Source organism: Mus pahari, chromosome 22 (genome assembly GCF_900095145.1).
Source record: "Mus pahari chromosome 22, PAHARI_EIJ_v1.1, whole genome shotgun sequence".
Lineage (NCBI taxonomy): Eukaryota > Metazoa > Chordata > Mammalia > Rodentia > Muridae > Mus > Mus pahari.
This window is the reverse complement of record NC_034611.1, coordinates 22480984-22498744: the sequence shown is the minus strand read 5'-3', so window position 1 is coordinate 22498744 and position 17761 is coordinate 22480984.

Below are 17761 nucleotides of genomic sequence, written 5' to 3'. Positions count from 1 at the left end.
AACAGATTGGACCAGAAAAGACATTCCTCCTGACACATAATACTCAAAACACCACAGTAAGGAAAAAAGTTCCAGTAACATATAAAGGCAGACCTATCAGAATTATACCAGTCTTCTCACCAGAGACTATGAAAGCTAGATGATACTTGGCAGATATTATACAGACCCTAAGAGAACACAAATGCCAGCCCACACTACTATACCCAGCAAAACTCTCAATTAACATAGATGGTGAAACCAAAATATTCCATGACAAAAACTAAATTTACACAATATCTTTCCATAAATCCAGTCCTACAAAGGATAATACATGGAAAATGCTAACACAAGGAGGAAAACTACACCCTAGGAGAAGCAAGAGAGTAATCTTCTTTCAACAAACCCAAAAGAAGATAGCCACATAAACATAAAAGTAACAGAAAAAAAAAAGAAAAAATCAAAACAGGAAGCAACAATCACTATTCCTTATTAGCTCTTAACATCAATGGACTAAATTCCCCAATAAAAAGACGCAGAATAACAGAATGGATATGTAAACTTGACCCAGCATTTTGCTGCATACAGAAAATGCACCTCAGTGTCAAAGACAAACACTACCTCAGAGTAATGTGCTGGAAATTTTTTTTCCAAGCAAATGGTTCCAAGAAACAGCTGGGATAGCTATTCTAATATCGGATAAAATCAACTTTCAATCAAAAGTTTTCAAAGTGGATGAGAAAGGATACTTTATAGTCATCAAAGGAAAAAATCTACGAAGAAGAATTCTCAATTCTGAACATCTAAGCTCCAAATGCAAGGGCACCCACACTCATAAAAGAAACTTTACTAAAGCTCAAAGCCACATTGCACCTCACACAGAAATAGTGGTAGAATTCAACACCACACTCTCATCATTGGACAGATCATAGAAACACAAACTAAACAGAAACACAGTGAAACTATCAGAAGTTATGGACCAAATGGATTTAGCAGATATCTATAGAACANTTCACCCTAAATCAAAAGAATATACCTTCTTCTCAGAAGCTCATGGTACTTTCTCCAAAATTGACTGTATAATCAGTCACAAATCAGACCTCAATAGATATAAGAAGATTGAAATAATCCCATGCATCCTAACAGATCACTATGGATTAAGGCTGGTCTTTAATAGCAACAACAACAACAACAACAACAACAAAAAACCCAGAAAGCCCACATATACATGGAAGCCAAACAATGCTCTACTCAATGATAAATTAGTCAAGGAAGAAATAAAGAAAGAAACTAAAGAATTTTAGAATTTAATGAAAATTAAGGCACAACATTCCCAAAATTTTGGGACTCAATGAAAGCAGTGCTAAGAGGAAAACTCAGAGAGCTGAGTGCCTCCAAAAAGACACTGGAGAGAGCATACACTGACAGCTTGACAGAACACCTGAAAGCTCTAGAACACCAAGAAACAAATACACACAAGAGGAGAAGATGGCAGGAAATAATCAAACTCCGGGCTGAAATCAACCAAGTAGAAACAAAAGAACTATACAAAGAAACAACAAAACCAGGAGGTCATTCTTTAAAAAAGTCAACAAGATAGATTAACCTGTAGCCAGACTAACCAGAGGGCACAGAGGCAGTATCCAAATTAACAAAATCAGAAATGAAAAGGGAGATATAATAACAGAAACTGAGGAAATTTAAAAAAAAATCATCAAATCCTACTACAAAAGCATATACTCAACCACACTGGAAAATCTGGATGAAATGGACAATTTTCTAGACAGATACCAAATATCAAAGTAAAATCAGGACCAGATAAACCATCTAAACATTTCCATAACCCCTAAAGAAATAGGAGGAATCATAAAAAGTTTCTCAGCCAAAAAACAGCCCAGGACCAAATGGGTTTAGTCCAGAGTTGTATCAGACCTTCAAAGAAGACCTAATACCAATACTCTTCAAACTATTTCAAAAAATAGAAACAGAAGTAACACTGCCAAACTTGTTCTATGAAGCCACAGTTAGGCTGATACCAAAACCTTAGAAAGGTTCAACAAAGAAAGAGAACTTCAGACCAATTTCCCTTTTGAATATTGATGCAAAAATACTCAATAAAATTCTTGCAAACAGAATCCAAGAACACATCAAAACGATCATTCATCATGATCAAGTAGGCGTCATTCCAGTGAGGCAGGGATGGTTTAATATATGGAAATCCATCAATGTAATCCACTACATAAACAAACTCAAAGAAAAAACCATGTAGTTATTTCATTAGATGCTGAAAAATCCTTTGATAAAATTCAATATCACTTCATGGTAAAAGTCTTATAAAGATCAGAAATTTGAGGCCCATACCTAACCATAGTAAAAGCATTAGAATAGCCAATATCAAACTAACTGGAGAGAAACTTGAAGCAATCCTACTAAAATCAGGGACTAGACAAGCCTGCCCTCTCTTTCCATATCTATTCAATATAGTACTTGAAATTCTAGATAGAACAATTAGACAACAAAAGGAGGTCAAAGAGATACAAATTGGAAAGGAAGAAGTCAAACTATTACTATTTGCAGATGAGATGGTAGTATACTTAAGTCACCCCAAAAAACTCTACCATAGAACTCCTATAGCTGATAAACAACTTCAGCAAAGTGGCTTGATATAAAATTAACTCAAAAAAATCAATATCCTTCCTCTAATCAAAGTATAAACAGGTTGAAAGAAAGAAATTAGGGGAATGACACCCTTCCCGATAGTCACAGGTGATTTAAAGTATCTTGGTGTGACTCTAACAAAGCAAGTGAAAGATCTTTATGTTAAGAACTTCAAGTCTCTGAAGAAAGAAATCGAAGAAGACCTCAGAAGATAGAAAGTTTTCCCATGTTCATGGATTGGCAGGATTAATATAGTAAAAATGGCCATCTTGCCAAAAGCAATCTACAGATTCAATGCAATCCCCATTGAAATTTCAATTCAATTCCTCATAGAGTTAGAAAGAGCAATTCTCAAATCTATTTGGAATAACAAAAACCCAGGATAGTGAAACTGTCCTCAAAAATAAAACAAATTCTGGGGGAATCACCATCCCTGACCTCAAGCTGTACTACAGAGCAATAGTGATAAAAACTGCATGGTATTGGTACAGTTACAGCTAGGTAGATCAATGGAATATAATTGAAGACGCAGAAATGAACCCACATTCGTACAATCACTTGATCTTTGACAAAGGAGCTAAAACCATCCAGTGGAAAAAAGAAAGCATTTTCAACAAACTGTACTGGTTCAACTGGAAGTCAACATATAGAAGAATGCAAATTAATCCATTCTTATCTCCCTGTACATAGCTCAAGTCCAAGTGGATCAAGGACCTTCATATAAAAACAGATACACTGAATCTAATGGAGAACGTGGGAAAAAGTCTCAAATACATTGGCACAGGGGAAAAGTTCCTGAACAGAACAACAATGGCTTATGCTCTGAGATCAAGAATTGACAAATGGAACCTCTTAAATTTGCAAATCTTTTGTAAAGCAAAGGACACTTTCAGTAGGACAATATGGCAACCAACAGATTGGGAAAATATCTTCACCAATCTTACATCTGATAAAGGGCTAATATCTAATATATACAAAGAACTCAAAAAGTTAGACTCCAGAGAACCAAATAACCCTATTAAAAATGGGGAACAAAGCTGAACAGAGAATTCTTAACTTAGGAAACTCGAATGGCAGAGAAGCACCTAAAGAAATGTTCAACATCGTTAGTCATCAGGGAAAAGCAAATCAAAACAACCCTGAGATTCCATCTCACACCAGTCAGAATGGCTAAGATAAAAAACTCTGCTGACAGCAGATGCTGGAGAGAGGATGTGGAGTAAGAGGAACACTCCTCCATTCCTGGTGGGATTGCTAACTGGTACAGCCCCTCTGGAAATCAGTCTGTTGGTTCCTCAGAAATCTGGACATAGTACTATACTACCTGAGGACCCAGCTATATCACTCCTGGGCATAAACCCAGAAGATGCTCAAATATGTAGTAAGGATATTAGGTAGAAAATTTAAGTTTGACCCCCCTAAACCAAGTTGGAGCCAAGAAAGAAAAATAGTTGTGCCCTGAAGCTGCCTGTTCCAGGAACTTGGCTGACCTCAGAACAGATAATTGCATAAGCCGGTTCAATGATCCTGTTCCAGGAACTTGCTGACCACAAAATTTAGATTAATATCTTGTGAACAATCTTGAGAAGCAGGGAGTTTCCCCTTGTGATTTTTAGTTCCCCCTTGTGATTTTTCACTGGTGTTTTCGACATTTTCCAATAACAAACCTCCCTACCCTCTTGGGTTATGGTTTTTTCCTTTATTTTTTTCTTATTTACTTATTTATTTATTATTTTCTTTATTTACATTTCAAATGCTATCCCGAAAGTTCCCTATACCCCACCCCTGCCCCTGCTCCCCTACCCACCCACTCCCACTACTTTCTAGCTGCATATGTAGCAGAAGATGGCCAAATCAGCCATCATTGGGAAGAGAGGCCCCTTGGTCTTGTAAACTTTGTATGGTTTTTCCTTTAAATACCCCCTTTCCTAGCTACTCGGGTTGAACTCCTCTACCCCTGTGTGGGATACAAGTTGGCCCTAGCGCGGTGGTTCCTGTCAATAAACCTCATGCAATTGCAGTAAGGACAGTCTCTCGTGAGTTCTTGCAGGGTTGTGTCATCTTGAGACTTGAGTGAGGGTCTCCCCTCTTTTGGGGGGTCTTTCATGGAAACGTGTTCCACTACGTTCATAGCAGTCTTATTTATAATAGCCAGAAAGGAGAAACAACCCAGATGTCCCTCAACAGAAGAATGGATACAGAAAATGTGGTGCATTTATAGAATGGACTACTATGCAGCTATTAAAAACAATGACTTTATGAAATTTGCAGGCAAATGGATGGAACTTGAAAATATTATCCTGAGTAAGGTAACCCAGTCACAAAATAAAACATGGTGTGTACTCACTGATAAGTGGATATTGGCCTAAAAGTTCATAATACCCAAGATTCAATTCACAGACTATATGCAGCCTAAGAAGAAGGAAGACCAAAATGTAGATATTTCAGTGCTTCTTATAAGGATGATCAAAATACTCACAGGAGAAAATATGGAGACAAACTGTAGAGCAGAGCTTGAACGAAAGCCTATCCAGAGACTGCCCCACCTGGGGATCCATCCTAAACACAGCCACCAACCCTCGATGCTATTGTGGATGCCTGGAAGTGCTTGCTGATGGATGCCTGATATGGCTGTCTCATGAGAGGCTCTGCCAGATCCTTACAAATACAGAGTTGAATGCTTGCAGTCAACAATTGGACTGAGCATGGGGGTGGGAGAGTGGGGGAGTGGGGGGGCTGTCCCCTGTGGAGGAGTTGGAGAAGGGACTGAAGGAGCTGAAGGGGTTTGCAGCCCCATGGAGGGAATAACAGTGCCAACAGGCCAGACTACCAGAGCTCCCAGGGACTGGACCACCAACCAAAGAATACTCATGGAGAGAATCACAGAGGTGGCTTCATTTGTGGCAGAGGATGACCATCTTGGTCATCACTGGGAGGAGAAGCCCTTGGTCCTGAGGCTGTTTGATGTACCACTATAGGGGAATGCCAGGGTGGGAAATTGGGAATGGGTGGGTCGGGGAGCACCCTCATAAAGGCAGGGGATGTGCGATGGGATAGGGGTTTCTGAAATAGACACCTGGAAAAGGGAAAACATTTGAAATGTAAATAAAGAAAATATCCAATGAAAAAGAAAAGGAAGAAGTCCTCCCCCCCCCCCACCAAAAACAGAAATTAGACACCAACGAAGCAAATAAACAATTTAAAAAATGAAATATATCGCTAAACACAAATTCGTGACAAAGTAATCTGGAACAGGCAAGAAGTACTTATAGCAACGCTCAGCATCCTTAATCATCGGGGGAATGCGAATCAAAAGGACTTGGAGACTCCATCTTACAACGGTCAGAGTGGCTAGGGTCAAAAGGTCAAGCCACAGTTCATGGTGGCGAGGACATGGAGTAAGGGAAGCACCCCTCCATTGCTGGTGAGGATGTGGAGTAAGGGAAGCACCCCTCCATTGCTGGTGAGGATGTGGAGTAAGGGAAGCACCCCTCCATTGCTGGTGAGAGTGCAAACTTGTACAACCACTTTGAGAATCAGTTTTCTAGTTTTAAGAAAATTTGGACTAGTTCTACCTCAAAACCCAGCTATAACACTCCTGGGCATATACCCAATAGCTGCTCTCCCATACCATATGGACACTTGTTCGACTATAGTCAGTTTCCCAAATCTTAACATTGTTCAAAAAGTTAACTGTCAAGTGTTTTTCAGAGACTCGAGGCAATTTTTCAAATGGAAACCTTGGTAAAGCTTCTTTATTTTTTTTAAAATCTAGGTAACATTTCTATTGTATCATGGTACAGAATAAAATTTCCAATTTTTTAAGGGAAGATGGAAATCTCAGCAACTTTGCTTAGCAGATGTCCCATGGTCCTGACATCTCAAACATTATCGAGTCTCCAGTGCAACTTAGGATTCCCCTGAACACCCCACAGAGCAGCCTCTTGGGGCTCCTTGTAGGAAATCTGACCTAGCAATACCCTGTTACATCTTGGCATGTTTGAAATCTTGATTCCAGCCCCTTTAATCAACAGTTCTTACATTTTACATGCCTGTAAATCAGCATATCAGCAATGCTGGCAAGTTCTACTTCCAGTTTGAGACATAGTCTTCACCTTTCAAATACAGCCATACTAACTCTCATGCATCTTGGTCACTGATAGTGTGTGTGTGTGTGTGTGTGTGTGTGTGTGTGTGTGTGTGTGTGTGTAAATATGTATGTATATCTATATAAAACCTGGTACAACTTGTTCAGGATTGGCACAATCCGAAATGGCCTGGGCCTTTCTGTGTCAATCACTAATCAAGAAAATGACCCCTTAGACATGCCTTCAGGACAATCTGATTGAGGCAACTTCTCATTTTGAAATGCTCTCTTCTCAGATGACTCCAGTTTGTTTCAAGTGATGGAAATTAACCCGCACAATTGACTACCTGTCAACTTGACACACAAACACATCACTATCAAACAATAACCTTTCTTTCCTTGTTTATCTCCAAGGTCTCATGTTAGTATCAAAGTATAAAACATATTATAACTTTAAAAATCCCATAATCTCTAAAAATTCAAATCTCTATAAGATTTCCACTCTTTTAACTTTATGTTTTTGTAAGATAAAAACTAAATTAAATATCTTCTTGCTCCAAAAGAGAAAACTAAGACATAAAGAATAATCGTTTCTAAGCAAAACCAAAGGCTACCTTCAAATCTTACAGCTCATTGTCTGACATCTGGGACTCATTTCCTGATTTCAGGGTTCCGAAAGTCTAGGCGCCCCCACTTTTCTTTCTCTGCCATAGGCACCACACATCCTGTCTCACTGGCTCAAGCTGGCTTCATTCCACATCTGCTGCTGTCCTTGTTGGTTATTCCATAATCCCGACATAACTGGTAAGATTCAATCTCCACTGTACTTGAAGCTGCTCTTTCACCAATTGACCCCTGGTGTCTCCTGAGGGTCTCTGACCCTGCCACATGGTGCTCAGCCTCAGTTCTTCTCCATGACCCCCTTTCAGTCTGAAGTTCTCAGAACAACTGAGGCTGCATCTTCCATCAAATGGCCTCCAGACTCTTCTAGTGCCAAGTCTCAACTTCTGTCCATGGAACTTTCAAACCTATAACTTTCATGCTTTCAAAACCAGTGGAAAGTTTATTGCAAGACCAGTTGCCGTTTTAAGATGCAGTCCTGCCCCTTTCTGGACTGCATCTGTGCACTGATGCTGAGGGAGCATTTCCCAGAGGATTTCACCTTAATGATGCTCGTCTCTTATCAATCATAACTGATTTTTCCATTTCAACACACCAGCATCAACTGTTTCAGCAAAATGAAGCTCTCTTACAGATTCATAATTTCAAATATCACATGAACATTCTTTATGAAGTCATAGTCATTGCTTCTCTCTGAAACTTTCCAAATCAGGAACACATTGTCTTTGTTTCTCTCAAAAATCTCTGTTCCAACCTACCGTAACAACTTACTTAGCTCTGTGCATTAAGCTTGGAGGCCTTTTCTAGCTCCAAACTCTAAGATTCTTCCACAAACTGCTTGAATAAACATGTTCAGGTGCAATATTTACACCAGTAGCACCAAGTTCTTTCCTTGTTTGCTTTCTGTTTCTGTGATAAATATTGACCAAAAGATATATTGGAGAGATAGTTCGACGTTTCTTTAAATAGCCAATAGTTTATAGGTTACATTCCATCATCCAGGAAAGCCATGGCAGGGTCACAAAGCAGGAACCTGGAAGCAGGAACTGAAGTAGAGACCACAGAAAACTACTGCTTGGTGGTTTGATCTTTATGGCTTTATTAAGCTTGCTTTAATATCCAACTCAGGAACCCCTGACTATGAGTACAGTCCCAGGTCTTCTGGGACCTCAGGTATCAGTCAATAAATAAGAAAATGCCCCCACAGACACTCCTAGAATTATCTGATGAAGGCAGCTCCTCAGATGAGTTCCTTCTTGCCAGGCTATTCTCATTTGTGGGAGTGCTTATTCCCTGATGAAACTTCATGAGGACAATGTTCACTATTTTCACCGCTATTAGCAAGGTAGTCACCATTATGCCTACTATAGTTTTAAGCTCTATGTACAGCACTTTAGACCTTCGCTAGTCCATAGCCACAAACTACCTCCCCTCAAAACCACTTCCAAAGTCCCGCAAACCCTAGTCTTGCAACGCCTGTCAGACTTATCATAAAAAGAACCCTCATCTTGGGTACGATTTAAAAATATGATTTTCTTCATTGTTATGACTACCTGACCAAAAGGAAATTGAATGAAGAAGATTTTTATCCAGCTTGTGTTTTAAGACAGGCTATTACGAGGGGAAGGCATGGTGGAGGCTAGCCAGGAACATTGTATTGGCAGTCAGGAAGCAGAGAGAGAGAGATGGCTATTGTGCTCCTTTTGATTTGTTATCTGTATAGGACAATGCCACTCAAATTGAAGGTGAATCTCCCTCCTCTTGTTAATCCTCTTGTGGAACACTCTCACAAATATTCTTGGGAATGTTTCCTAGATGATTCTCTATATTGTCAAATTGAACATCAAGATTAACCACCAAAAAATACATTTTCCTTTATTGAGTTTTGACTACTGCTTTAGGGAGTCCCCACCTCTCTTCTTCGTTATTAGCTTTCTCGAGCTACGTACGTATGCTGATCTTCTATGTATCTTGGTAGGGTCAAGGGAGATAAACTCCTTTAATCACTCTTCCCAAGAGATAAAGAAGTCAAGCCCTCTAATTTTCCCTCTTTACCCTGTGAGAGGATCACAGAGGGGCAGATGTAGGTGCGCCTTTTGATGCTTCTCTGAGCAGGATGGCACAGGTACAATAAATGGGTTTTATTTATATTTAATATATCTACTCTTTTTTTTCTCTGATGGTATTCTGAAACTCTTGTAACCCTGCACTGATATGCTCAAATGTAGCTGGTTTTTAATTCAGTATGCCATGGAACTTGTGGATAGTGGAGGACTTATATTATGCAATCTTGCTGGGGTCACACACCCTCTGAGACAATGATGTATTTCTAACAGCTGCTACGTAACTTCCAGAGCCTCATCATGGAAGGAAGATATTTTCTTGCTCATTGGCCTGAAGTTTTACTACATGAGTAGCTTTGCTGATTGGCCATGGTTCTTCTGATTCCCCAGTGCGGAGAGTTCCTAGTCTGTATTCTCAGAACCTGAGAGTAATCAGGTTTAATCAGCAGAGAGAGCAAAGAGTGATTCTCCCTCAGAGGGGGGTCTGGCTTCTCTTGTACATTTTATAAACAGCTTGAAAGCTCACAAAAATCACAAACAAACAAAATATATTTTGAAATATTTTGGATTATGTTTATCAAATTGGAGAAAATTGGTATTTTTTCAGAATTGAATCACCAAGTTTCTAAATATGAATCTTTTACTGCTTCACTAATGTTTTATAGCTTTATAGCTTTCTCTCTTACCTTTGGGTTGAATCATTAATTTGTATATCTAGTTATATATATATATATATATATATATATATATATATATATATATATGCACTCTCATACTCAGTCTTCATGGCTAGTATATAGGAAAATACATGACATCTCAAATATTAAGAGTATACCTGGTAATGCTGTTACACTCACTTGTTTCAACAATTCTAGACCAATGTTTCTTTTAATAATTAGGATTAAGGCCCTTTTCGAAATAACCTTTCCCATGTTCCATCTGCTTCCACAGCATTGGAGCTTGATCATGTATTCAGAAAATTTTCCCAAATGACTTTGGTGTAAACATTTAGTTGTGAGCCACTGTTCTGTCCCAATGCAATGATGTGAGATGTAAATCAATTTTCTGTACACTATAAACCCTAAATATATTTTGCTTTCAACTATCTGAGTAACTGAGGCGAAAACATTCATTGTTTTAGACACATTTGTCAGCATTTCCTTTCACCCTTGATTAGATAAGGGTAGACTATAAAAGCAACTAGGAGAAATTTAAATACAAAATTTGTTTGTACCAAGAAAAAGGAATTTAGAGGTGAGACTCCTTGAATCCTTTTAAAGGTCTTTGGCTGAGCAAGCTCAGAAAAGGACACCAGAAACACAGGTGGCGGAAGGTGTTCTGTCTTGGCCGAGATCTCTACAAACCACAAAGTACAATGAGTAGATCACTTTTACATGGATGAGACTAGGAATCCAGATGTTTAGAAGCAAGATACTAGCTGGTAATGCACTAGAGCCCGTCAGCCAGTCTCTTCTTTGGGGAAACGATAGTGAAGCCTTTACTTTCTAAATGTCCTCTAGAAACCGATCTTATTGTCACCAGCATCACACCTTGGTTTCAGCCGGCAATTTACCAACATCTCTGCTTGGCAAGGACTTTTCTCCCCCTTGACTCTCAGATATATATATATTTTTTCCATTTTAAAGCACTGAATCTAACACACGACAGAACAAGAGTATTGGAATCACATCAGCTGTATTCCAACCTACTCCCAGGAAAATCTCCAATCTTCATATTTAAAGTATTATTTTGCCTTCAAAATCTTGGCAGCATAAATTATCAGTGTGCGTATCACTGTTCAGAGTAATCCAAAGAAGTAAAAGCGTACAGCTATGTCACCACACAGGGGGCTCTTCACAGTTATTTTGGGTTTCACCAAGCAAATAGGTCACAAGCAGCAGCCTTTTTTAAAGTATAGGACGTAAAAAATCTCATGCTACTAGTCTTAATTTAAAGGACATTAGCATTTTCCAAATGAAATGGTTAGCAGACAAAAAGCTTATTATGCATACAAACTCATCAATAAATTGATTATTTTGGCTGGAATAAGGTCACACACACTCCTTTTTAGTTCTTTGACCACTTTTATGAATATCAAACTTATCCAATCATTTGTTGAGAGCAAGAGAATATTTATTAGGAAGGGGACAGGGCTTCCTTGGAGGCTAGTTGGACAGATAAATCACGTCAGCATTGCACAAGCCAGTGGAGAGGTAATTAAGTCATTTAAATGTGAGGTTTCTTGGCTTCCCTTTCCTGTTTTTTTTTTTTTTCCTCCTTGTCTCTTGGAAGCAGAAACCATGGATCCTGTCCCATGTCCTTTCCTTGGCTCGTCTTAACATGCCTCATCCTCCCTGAGGTCAGTAATACAGAATCTTCTTTTATTGAGGGAGAACGAGTCTTAAGAACAAATGATCGCCAAGATGCATAAACTAAATGATAGACTTCTGTACAGCCATGTAAGTGTTTGTGTGCGTCTTGACCTTACTTTATCTCAAACTGATCTATTTAGGTATCCTTTCTCCTTTAGGCCATAAATTCTGGCAGGATAGAGGGTATGTCTTCTTCATCTCAACTCTTCTAAAACCTGATGTAATGGGTGATAAGAAACACTTATGAGCAAAACTCAGCTGGAGACCATCTAGAGAATATGACGTATTTATTTTAGGGATAATGAGACACAGCAGATGGTGAAGTTATTAGCACAGGTTTCCATGATAGGAAGCGCCAATGACCCCCTTCCCTACTGAAAAAGCTCAAAAAGCCAGCTCTTGTTTATTTACTTATTTATCTATCCATCTCTTTTATTTACCATTGACCACTTGTTCACTCTGTTGTATGGCTCACCCAGAGGAGCGCAGCGAGTGCACAAGGCCACTTGGAGACATGGTAAGATGTTTTGGGCAGTGGGACCGCCATTTGGCTAGTGGTCTTTGGCTCTCCACCTTCTGTTCTCATAGTCCCAGATGGCAGCTTAGCATAATTTCCTGCGCACTGTGCCCAGCTAAATGATTCTGTCCAAGCTTGCTATGAAAAATATGGAATGATGTAATCTGGGAGGGAAACATAATTTGGAACCTGTACATAGATATTCTATGTTCCTTTAATTAGTGAAATCCAACTTTATATTGCTTTTCGAAAGCTCAAAGTAAACCAGTTGTGTTTTTATAATTCAGATATAAGTAACTTAAAAAAAAAAAACCTAAACTTTTAGGTGTTAAAAGGTCTTTACATTTTTAAGGTTTTAAAAATTATTTATTTATTTGTTTATTTATTTATGTACATACATACAGGTGTCATAGAATGGACATAGAAGCCAGGACATAACTTGATGGAGTGGGTTTTCTTCATCCAGGGGTTCCAGGGACTGCAGCCAGGTCATCAGATTTTGTGGCAAGCACCCTTACTCCGCGAGACATCTTTCCAGACTGGTATCTAACAACTTGCAACCTAACAAAATCTGATGCCTTCTCCTTAAACACACAATGCATAAATTTGTCATGCGAGCCACATACCAATGTTCATTCAATGATGGACCCCGTGCAAGGTGGTCATCCTTATCACTTAACTGTTCATAAGCTGTTCTATCTATGTTTATATAAGTATACTCTATGTGGTTCTAACATATTACTTAATATGCATTTCTCTTATTGTGTTCTTATAATTAAGCCATGTGTGACTCTATATTTATATGTGAATGCGCACACATATACAGTCATGTTCAATGTCTAAAAAAGTCAGTTATTTAAATATATCTCATGCATATGCTAGACTATCAATATTTCATCACTCTTACTTCATTGGCAGTGCCATCATCTAAGAAATTGTTTTCAGATATTTCATTACAAAATTATTTGAAGGGGTTTTCCTACATAACTAAAGGTTTGACTTACTTTCTATAAAAATAGGGTGTAATATTTGAAAAACGAGACTTTGGTTGTTTTCCAAAAAATCTGTATCAGCTATTTAGTTCACATCTGAGCTATAATATAGCATTGTTCCTGTTTTGACTGCTGTTTTGACTTAAACAGGATCTTTCCCTATGTAATCTCCAACAAATGTTGAATTTCAAGATAAAATTACATACATTTGAAGAAATGCAGTATACAAATAAATACAGCATGCTGCTGTTTAGGGACTGCTGGTGCAATCTGCTGCCAATTCTTAAAGCATTAAACCCTACAACTCCTCTACTAAATAATAATGCAGGCTTGGGGTGCGCTGGAGAACAGGGGGTGATGCAGCTATTGAAATCAACAGAATCCAGCCTCCAGTTACCAATTTGGCCTGGAAACTTGCCAAGGTAGATTTTAGTTTTATTTATTTATTTTTTTTTACTACTGTTAAAGCTGACAGAATTAAGATATAAACATACACTCAAGCAGTCAAACCCTAAAAATAAAGACACAAACACATACCAGCTAGAGAGTATATTCATGTATATTAAAGGAACACAAACCGCACACACACACACACACACACCAAAAGAAGTTTATTTTAGATTGACTTATAGCATGATAAGGGGCCCGATAGTGTGACCATGGCAGTCTGCACACAGGAGGGACTGAGACCCAGGAAACTTCTCAGTCTGTGCAGGGGGCTGCCTCAGCACTTCCAGTCCAGCGCTGATGGCCTGGAGCTCCCAGGAGAATTGCTGATAGTAAGTCAGTGTTGTATTGCCAAAACAGCTGGGGTCTGATGTCCATGGAGGGTGGTGGCAGCAGCAAAAGATCACCTCACTCAGGAGGAAGAATCAAAGGTAAGCAGGCACTTAGAAGCAGGTCTTCCCACACTGTTAATCCTTTCTGGAAGTGGGTCTCACAGATGTTGCCAGAGGTGTGTGTCCTAGGTAGTTTTAAATGCTGTCAAACTGTGGAGCAGAACCACTCATCATAGAAGGTCAGGTCATTTTGAATTTTAGCTTCTCCTTATGCATCCCATCCTGTGTCTTTAGATCACATCCTGTACCTTGCTATTGTGATACCTATCGAGATGCAGTGGAACCTTGGTCAACACAAAAGGGCTTAGTTCTATTGTTTCTATTGTTACACTGAGGGGTGAACTGTGCAGCGCTGTTCTAGAGTGTAGGAGACCCTGGCTTTGATTGCCACATAGAGAATTCAGACTTTCTTTTTCTATTCTTCTCTCACATAGTACAGCACAATGCCTTCCTCCTCTCCCCCCAGTCCCCTCTGCTCCCTTCCCCAGACCCCTCTTCTCCTCCATTTCCTTTCAGAAAAAAAAAAAAAAAAAAAAGCAGGCTTCCCAAAGACACCAACTGAACATGGCATAAGAAGATTCAGTGAAACAAGGCACAAACTCTCATATCAAGCCTGGTCAAGGCAATACAGTAGGAGGAGAAGGGTCCCCAAAGTGGGCAAAAGACACCCCAACACGCACATTCCCACTGTTAAGAGTCCCACAAGAACACTAAGCTACATAACCATCATGTATGTAAAGGATATAGGTCAGTCCCATGCAGGCCCCCTGGTTGGCTGTTCAGTCTCTGTGAGCCCCTGTGAGACTTGGCTAGTTGATTCTTTGGGGCATGTTCTTGTGGTGTCCTCGACCCTTCTAGTTTCAATAATCTTTCCTTCCCCTATTATGCAGGATTCCTCTAACTATGCCTAATATTTGGCTTGGGGGGGTGTCTCTGCATCTGCTCCTATCAGTCTCTGCATGAAGCCTCTCTGATGACAATTATGGGGGGCACCAATCTTTAAGTACAGCAGAATAACATTAGGAATCATTTCATTGACGTATTTTCTGGTTGTGTACATTTCTATCCTAGGTCTAGATTCTGGTTTCTTGGCCTCTAGGCAGTGTCAGGTTGAGCTCTCTCTTGTGGCATGGGTCTCAAGTTGGACTAATCATTGGTTGGCCACTCTCATAAGTTCTGTGCCTCCTTTACCTCAGCACCCCTTGCAGGCAGGACAAATTGTAGGTTGGAGATTTTGTTTGGCTGGGTTGGTGTTCTAGTCCCCTGCATCGGAAGCCTTGCCTGGTTATGTCACAATCTCATTTCCTATTAACCAGTAAGGTTGGTGGATTTTCAATTGTGTACCACCTCAATGCTTTTCGGTAATTAATCGGATTATTTAAGACCAGGAATTCTTGGCGTCTCCACAAGGTTTTATTGCTATTATCTCTAATAGATTCAGATTTCAAGGAACAGTTTTGGTGCTAATTATCAGATTTTGACTTTTATGAAAACCCCGTACCACATGTCCCGATTTCATACCCAGCTACATGTGGAATCTGAAATGTGGTTTTATCAAAATAAGCTCACACTTTGGTGTGTGGAATTTCACTGCTAAAGTAGAGATCATAATTTCAAAAACAAACACAATTTGCACTTGGTTTTCTTGAAAAAAAAAAAAAGAGAGAGATGCTTGGCTGTGATCTGATGAAAAATGTTTTACCCAAGTGCTGGCTTTTCTCTGAAATGCATCTGTGGCTAGAACCAGCTGGCCGTGAGCAGCGTCTTCTGCCACAGAGGCACCATGGCATCTCTTTAATTTTTTTTTTTTTTTTATGAGAAGAACTAAGAAAATTTTCCTTAAAAGTATTTTATTCTTCTTTAGAAATCCAAACTTCATTTTAGTATTTTCTATTTACTTGAATCAAAAGTAGTACTTTTAGGGTCCAATGATAGGGGCAAATATGGTTTTTATTTTGCTAATTAATTAAAATAAAAGAGTTGATTGTCATCTAAGGCAGAAATATCCCATCATTACACAGATGATACATGAGAAGACAGACAAATATTTGAATTCTAGCCCTGCCACCTGCTAGCCATTGAATAAGTTACACAACTCCTGGGCACCAAGATTCTCCATCCAGTGAAAAGCAGAAAATTACAGAACAATTTTGAAGATGAAATGGCAGATCGGATAGTTAGAATCTTTTGTTAAATACTTGAAACAAGGTGGCTGGCCATGGGTGAAGCTGGGACTTCTGGTGAAGTTTCAAGTCCACTGAAAAGAAGCCAAAGGCTGGGGCAACAGCTCAGTTGGTAAAGTGTGTACTTTACAAACATGAGTACCTGACCTGAGCTTAGTTCCCCCCAAGCCCACATTTATTTTTTAAAAAGCTGAGCATGATAGTATGGAGTTCTATTTCCAGTGTGAGGGATATGGATGCAGGAAGGTCCATGAGGCTCGCTGGCCAGAAAGCTTAGCATAATCTGTAAGTTCCAAGCTAATGCAATGAACTGACTTCCACAGACAAGGAGATGAGCATGCTAGGAGCCATCCCTGAGGTTGCCCTTTGACCTCTCCAGGCACATGTGTGTACGCAGACACCCAAACACATGGACGTGAGCGTATGCCTGCACATGGGAGTGCGAAACAAATTATATCAGACTACTTGAATTGTTTAGACCTTCAAGTTTCCATAGTGTGACATTGAGAAAGTGATTTAAAGCAGTTTCATCTTTCATGAACCTTATGAAATTTCTTGATTGTGCTAAGCATTAACTTAATTCTAAGAATTAACCTTTATGGTTAAACAGGTACATTATTTAATAAGAATAAAAGAAAAGTTCCTAGTAGAAGGATTCACATTAGAGGTTTTCCCTGTAGTTTGCAAGGAGTAGAAGGTCTCCCTGGAGCCCCCTGAGGACAGGATAAAAGGGGGATATAGAACATGTTATCCTCTTGTCAGTGAGGTTGTGTTGAGAGCCATTCCTACCACTTATTATTGTAAATCATTCAGCAGGTTAATTAGCCCCTGAGATGGGTAGCAGTGCATATCTCAGAGAGTTACTTTGAGAATCGAATGACATAACTCAAAGTCTTAACTTTGTCCTTGGCACGTGACAAAGCAGCAATGCTTTGGTTTAGCTTTCATTGTGACTTGTCCTTTCCTTTGTAGACTTCCTGCTTAGAGACCTGCATTTACTTTCTTGGAAGGAAAATGAGTGGAATAGAATATACAATTTTGATCTTAGACTTTCTCTCTGAGTATGACCTTGTCCCAAAGCCCTTAAGTCTATGGTCTATATAGAAACCCACTTTCTCTTTTGAGTAGAGTCACTGGGTCTACCCAGTGGAATCCTTGGCACATTTAGTCAGCCTTCAGTGTTGTTCACTCTCCATCTTGGACATACTGTGGCAATCTAGACAAGTAGTTTTGGACTTTAGTACTTCATCAGGAACATTCTTTTTTTTCTTTTCTTTCTTTCTTTCTTTCTTTCTTTCTTTCTTTCTTTCTTTCTTTCTTTCTTTCTTTCTTTCTTTCCTTCCTTCCTTCCTTCCTTCCTTCCTTCTTTCTTTTCTTTCTTTCTTTCTTTCTTTCTTTCTTTCTTTCTTTCTTTCTTTCTTTCTTTCTTTCTTTCTTTCTTTCTTTCTTTCTT